Genomic DNA, 7683 nt, shown 5'->3' on the forward strand with positions numbered 1-7683 from the left:
AAAATATCACAAAATTATTTTAAGGACCTCGGGAAGAGTGAAATTCGCGCACGTTCATTTTCAGAGCTCCTAGAACTTCCTATAAGAAGTTAGCCAAAAAGTATCTTCGAAAAACGCTTAGGTTAAGTTTCAGAGTTGCTACTAATGTATCAAAGCTGGACTTAGACATAATTTCACTCTCACAACATTATGGCTGGTTGGAGACAGTCCGAACCACAAGTACCGGGTCCATGGTTCTGGGCGTATACTGGGGGGACGGGGACGACTCCCATTAACCCCTGACTATACCGGGGATACGCTTATCACAATGCCTTTCTGGTCTGTGCTGAAGCAGGGCATTCTGGCAGCCAAGTGGCTTGACCTTTATTAGTGAGCCTGGTTACTCCCTCTCGGAACTACAGACTTAGAAATCGCCAGCTCATATACAGTGCATAAATTATATTTATATATATACCCTTATACACCATTTTAATAAAAAATATCACAAAATTCTTCTAAGTCCCTGGGGAAGAGTGAAAGACGCGCACGTTCATTTTCAGAGCTCCTAGACCTTCCTATAAGAAGTTAGCCAAAAAGTAGCTTCGAAAAACGCTTAGGTTAAGTTTCAGAGTTGCTTCTAATGTACCAAAGCTGGACTTAGACATAATTTCACTCTCACAACATTATGGCTGGTTGGAGACAGTCCGAACCACAAGTACCGGGTCCATGGTTCTGGGCGTATACTGGGGGGACGGGGGGGACTCCCATTAACCCCTGACTATACCGGGGATACGCTTATCACAATGCCTTTCTGGTCTGTGCTGAAGCAGGGCATTCTGGCAGCCAAGTGGCTTGACCTTTATTAGTGAGCCTGGTTACCCCCTCTCGGAACCACAGACTTAGAAATCGCCAGCTCATATACAGTGCATAAAATATATTTATATATATATACCCTTATACACCATTTTAATAAAAAATATCACAAAATTATTTTAAGGACCTCGGGAAGAGTGAAATTCGCGCACGTTCATTTTCAGAGCTCCTAGAACTTCCTATAAGAAGTTAGCCAAAAAGTATCTTCGAAAAACGCTTAGGTTAAGTTTCAGAGTTGCTACTAATGTATCAAAGCTGGACTTAGACATAATTTCACTCTCACAACATTATGGCTGGTTGGAGACAGTCCGAACCACAAGTACCGGGTCCATGGTTCTGGGCGTATACTGGGGGGACGGGGACGACTCCCATTAACCCCTGACTATACCGGGGATACGCTTATCACAATGCCTTTCTGGTCTGTGCTGAAGCAGGGCATTCTGGCAGCCAAGTGGCTTGACCTTTATTAGTGAGCCTGGTTACTCCCTCTCGGAACTACAGACTTAGAAATCGCCAGCTCATATACAGTGCATAAATTATATTTATATATATACCCTTATACACCATTTTAATAAAAAATATCACAAAATTCTTCTAAGTCCCTGGGGAAGAGTGAAAGACGCGCACGTTCATTTTCAGAGCTCCTAGACCTTCCTATAAGAAGTTAGCCAAAAAGTAGCTTCGAAAAACGCTTAGGTTAAGTGTCAGAGTTGCTTCTAATGTACCAAAGCTGGACTTAGACATAATTTCACTCTCACAACATTATGGCTGGTTGGAGACAGTCCGAACCACAAGTACCGGGTCCATGGTTCTGGGCATATACTGGGGGGACGGGGACGACTCCCATTAACCCCTGACTAAACCGGGGATACGCTTATCACAATGCCTTTCTGGTCTGTGCTGAAGCAGGGCATTCTGGCAGCCAAGTGGCTTGACCTTTATTAGTGAGCCTGGTTACTCCCTCTCGGAACTACAGACTTAGAAATCGCCAGCTCATATACAGTGCATAAATTATATTTATATATATACCCTTATACACCATTTTAATAAAAAATATCACAAAATTCTTCTAAGTCCCTGGGGAAGAGTGAAAGACGCGCACGTTCATTTTCAGAGCTCCTAGACCTTCCTATAAGAAGTTAGCCAAAAAGTAGCTTCGAAAAACGCTTAGGTTAAGTTTCAGAGTTGCTTCTAATGTACCAAAGCTGGACTTAGACATAATTTCACTCTCACAACATTATGGCTGGTTGGAGACAGTCCGAACCACAAGTACCGGGTCCATGGTTCTGGGCGTATACTGGGGGGACGGGGACGACTCCCATTAACCCCTGACTATACCGGGGATACGCTTATCACAATGCCTTTCTGGTCTGTGCTGAAGCAGGGCATTCTGGCAGCCAAGTGGCTTGACCTTTATTAGTGAGCCTGGTTACTCCCTCTCGGAACTACAGACTTAGAAATCGCCAGCTCATATACAGTGCATAAATTATATTTATATATATACCCTTATACACCATTTTAATAAAAAATATCACAAAATTCTTCTAAGTCCCTGGGGAAGAGTGAAAGACGCGCACATTCATTTTCAGAGCTCCTAGACCTTCCTATAAGAAGTTAGCCAAAAAGTAGCTTCGAAAAACGCTTAGGTTAAGTTTCAGAGTTGCTTCTAATGCACCAAAGCTGGACTTAGACATAATTTCACTCTCACAACATTATGGCTGGTTGGAGACAGTCCGAACCACAAGTACCGGGTCCATGGTTCTGGGCATATACTGGGGGGACGGGGACGACTCCCATTAACCCCTGACTATACCGGGGATATGCTTATCACAATGCCTTTCTGGTCTGTGCTGAAGCAGGGCATTCTGGCAGCCAAGTGGCTTGACCTTTATTAGTGAGCCTGGTTACCCCCTCTCGGAACCACAGACTTAGAAATCGCCAGCTCATATACAGTGCATAAAATATATTTATATATAAACCCTTATACACCATTTTAATAAAAAATATCACAAAATTCTTCTAAGTCCCTCGGGAAGAGTTAAAGACGCGCACGTTCATTTTCAGAGCTCCTAGACCTTCCTATAAGAAGTTAGCCAAAAAGTAGCTTCGAAAAACGCTTAGGTTAAGTTTCAGAGTTGCTTCTAATGTACCAAAGCTGGACTTAGACATAATTTCACTCTCACAACATTATGGCTGGTTGGAGACAGTCCGAACCACAAGTACCGGGTCCATGGTTCTGGGCATATACTGGGGGGACGGGGACGACTCCCATTAACCCCTGACTATACCGGGGATACGCTTATCACAATGCCTTTCTGGTCTGTGCTGAAGAAGGGCATTCTGGCAGCCAAGTGGCTTGACCTTTATTAGTGAGCCTGGTTACTCCCTCTCGGAACTACAGACTTAGAAATCGCCAGCTCATATACAGTGCATAAATTATATTTATATATATACCCTTATACACCATTTTAATAAAAAATATCACAAAATTCTTCTAAGTCCCTGGGGAAGAGTGAAAGACGCGCACGTTCATTTTCAGAGCTCCTAGACCTTCCTATAAGAAGTTAGCCAAAAAGTAGCTTCGAAAAACGCTTAGGTTAAGTTTCAGAGTTGCTTCTAATGTACCAAAGCTGGACTTAGACATAATTTCACTCTCACAACATTATGGCTGGTTGGAGACAGTCCGAACCACAAGTACCGGGTCCATGGTTCTGGGCATATACTGGGGGGACGGGGACGACTCCCATTAACCCCTGACTATACCGGGGATACGCTTATCACAATGCCTTTCTGGTCTGTGCTGAAGCAGGGCATTCTGGCAGCCAAGTGGCTTGACCTTTATTAGTGAGCCTGGTTACCCCCTCTCGGAACCAAAGACTTAGAAATCGCCAGCTCATATACAGTGCATAAAATATATTTATATATACATGTATACCCTTATACACCATTTTTAAAAAAAATATCACAAAATTCTTCTAAGTCCCTCGGGAAGAGTGAAAGACGTGCACGTTCATTTTCAGAGCTCCTAGACCTTCCTATAAGAAGTTAGCCAAAAAGTAGCTTCGAAAAACGCTTAGGTTAAGTTTCAGAGTTGCTTCTAATGTACCAAAGCTGGACTTAGACATAATTTCACTCTCACAACATTATGGCTGGTTGGAGACAGTCCGAACCACAAGTACCGGGTCCATGGTTCTGGGCATATACTGGGGGGACGGGGACGACTCCCATTAACCCCTGACTATACCGGGGATACGCTTATCACAATGCCTTTCTGGTCTGTGCTGAAGCAGGGCATTCTGGCAGCCAAGTGGCTTGACCTTTATTAGTGAGCCTGGTTACCCCCTCTCGGAACCACAGACTTAGAAATCGCCAGCTCATATACAGTGCATAAAATATATTTATATATATACCCTTATACACCATTTTAATAAAAAATATCACAAAATTCTTCTAAGTCCCTGGGGAAGAGTGAAAGACGCGCACGTTCATTTTCAGAGCTCCTAGACCTTCCTATAAGAAGTTAGCCAAAAAGTAGCTTCGAAAAACGCTTAGGTTAAGTTTCAGAGTTGCTTCTAATGTACCAAAGCTGGACTTAGACATAATTTCACTCTCACAACATTATGGCTGGTTGGAGACAGTCCGAACCACAAGTACCGGGTCCATGGTTCTGGGCATATACTGGGGGGACGGGGACGACTCCCATTAACCCCTGACTATACCGGGGATACGCTTATCACAATGCCTTTCTGGTCTGTGCTGAAGCAGGGCATTCTGGCAGCCAAGTGGCTTGACCTTTATTAGTGAGCCTGGTTACCCCCTCTCGGAACCACAGACTTAGAAATCGCCAGCTCATATACAGTGCATAAAATATATTTATATATATACCCTTATACACCATTTTAATAAAAAAATATCACAAAATTCTTCTAAGTCCCTCGGGAAGAGTTAAAGACGCGCACGTTCATTTTCAGAGCTCCTAGACCTTCCTATAAGAAGTTAGCCAAAAAGTAGCTTCGAAAAACGCTTAGGTTAAGTTTCAGAGTTGCTTCTAATGTACCAAAGCTGGACTTAGACATAATTTCACTCTCACAACATTATGGCTGGTTGGAGACAGTCCGAACCACAAGTACCGGGTCCATGGTTCTGGGCATATACTGGGGGGACGGGGACGACTCCCATTAACCCCTGACTATACCGGGGATACGCTTATCACAATGCCTTTCTGGTCTGTGCTGAAGCAGGGCATTCTGGCAGCCAAGTGGCTTGACCTTTATTAGTGAGCCTGGTTACTCCCTCTCGGAACTACAGACTTAGAAATCGCCAGCTCATATACAGTGCATAAATTATATTTATATATATATACCCTTATACACCATTTTAATAAAAAATATCACAAAATTCTTCTAAGTCCCTGGGGTAGAGTGAAAGACGCGCACGTTCATTTTCAGAGCTCCTAGACCTTCCTATAAGAAGTTAGCCAAAAAGTAGCTTTGAAAAACGCTTAGGTTAAGTTTCAGAGTTGCTTCTAATGTACCAAAGCTGGACTTAGACATAATTTCACTCTCACAACATTATGGCTGGTTGGAGACAGTCCGAACCACAAGTACCGGGTCAATGGTTCTGGGCATATACTGGGGGGACGGGGACGACTCCCATTAACCCCTGACTATACCGGGGATACGCTTATCACAATGCCTTTCTGGTCTGTGCTGAAGCAGGGCATTCTGGCAGCCAAGTGGCTTGACCTTTATTAGTGAGCCTGGTTACCCCCTCTCGGAACCACAGACTTAGAAATCGCCAGCTCATATACAGTGCATAAAATATATTTATATATACTGTATACCCTTATACACCATTTTAAAAAAAAATATCACAAAATTCTTCTAAGTCCCTCGGGAAGAGTGAAAGACGTGCACGTTCATTTTCAGAGCTCCTAGACCTTCCTATAAGAAGTTAGCCAAAAAGTAGCTTCGAAAAACGCTTAGGTTAAGTTTCAGAGTTGCTTCTAATGTACCAAAGCTGGACTTAGACATAATTTCACTCTCACAACATTATGGCTGGTTGGAGACAGTCCGAACCACAAGTACCGGGTCCATGGTTCTGGGCATATACTGGGGGGACGGGGACGACTCCCATTAACCCCTGACTATACCGGGGATACGCTTATCACAATGCCTTTCTGGTCTGTGCTGAAGCAGGGCATTCTGGCAGCCAAGTGGCTTGACCTTTATTAGTGAGCCTGGTTACCCCCTCTCGGAACCACAGACTTAGAAATCGCCAGCTCATATACAGTGCATAAAATATATTTATATATATACCCTTATACACCATTTTAATAAAAAATATCACAAAATTCTTCTAAGTCCCTGGGGAAGAGTGAAAGACGCGCACGTTCATTTTCAGAGCTCCTAGACCTTCCTATAAGAAGTTAGCCAAAAAGTAGCTTCGAAAAACGCTTAGGTTAAGTTTCAGAGTTGCTTCTAATGTACCAAAGCTGGACTTAGACATAATTTCACTCTCACAACATTATGGCTGGTTGGAGACAGTCCGAACCACAAGTACCGGGTCCATGGTTCTGGGCATATACTGGGGGGACGGGGACGACTCCCATTAACCCCTGACTATACCGGGGATACGCTTATCACAATGCCTTTCTGGTCTGTGCTGAAGCAGGGCATTCTGGCAGCCAAGTGGCTTGACCTTTATTAGTGAGCCTGGTTACCCCCTCTCGGAACCACAGACTTAGAAATCGCCAGCTCATATACAGTGCATAAAATATATTTATATATATACCCTTATACACCATTTTAATAAAAAAATATCACAAAATTCTTCTAAGTCCCTCGGGAAGAGTTAAAGACGCGCACGTTCATTTTCAGAGCTCCTAGACCTTCCTATAAGAAGTTAGCCAAAAAGTAGCTTCGAAAAACGCTTAGGTTAAGTTTCAGAGTTGCTTCTAATGTACCAAAGCTGGACTTAGACATAATTTCACTCTCACAACATTATGGCTGGTTGGAGACAGTCCGAACCACAAGTACCGGGTCCATGGTTCTGGGCATATACTGGGGGGACGGGGACGACTCCCATTAACCCCTGACTATACCGGGGATACGCTTATCACAATGCCTTTCTGGTCTGTGCTGAAGCAGGGCATTCTGGCAGCCAAGTGGCTTGACCTTTATTAGTGAGCCTGGTTACTCCCTCTCGGAACTACAGACTTAGAAATCGCCAGCTCATATACAGTGCATAAATTATATTTATATATATATACCCTTATACACCATTTTAATAAAAAATATCACAAAATTCTTCTAAGTCCCTGGGGAAGAGTGAAAGACGCGCACGTTCATTTTCAGAGCTCCTAGACCTTCCTATAAGAAGTTAGCCAAAAAGTAGCTTTGAAAAACGCTTAGGTTAAGTTTCAGAGTTGCTTCTAATGTACCAAAGCTGGACTTAGACATAATTTCACTCTCACAACATTATGGCTGGTTGGAGACAGTCCGAACCACAAGTACCGGGTCAATGGTTCTGGGCATATACTGGGGGGACGGGGACGACTCCCATTAACCCCTGACTATACCGGGGATACGCTTATCACAATGCCTTTCTGGTCTGTGCTGAAGCAGGGCATTCTGGCAGCCAAGTGGCTTGACCTTTATTAGTGAGCCTGGTTACCCCCTCTCGGAACCACAGACTTAGAAATCGCCAGCTCATATACAGTGCATAAAATATATTTATATATATACCCTTATACACCATTTTAATAAAAAAATATCACAAAATTCGTCTAAGTCCCTCGGGAAGAGTTAAAGACGCGCACGTTCATTTTCA

This window comes from Ascaphus truei, chromosome 3 (genome assembly GCF_040206685.1).
Source record: "Ascaphus truei isolate aAscTru1 chromosome 3, aAscTru1.hap1, whole genome shotgun sequence".
Classification (NCBI taxonomy): domain Eukaryota; kingdom Metazoa; phylum Chordata; class Amphibia; order Anura; family Ascaphidae; genus Ascaphus; species Ascaphus truei.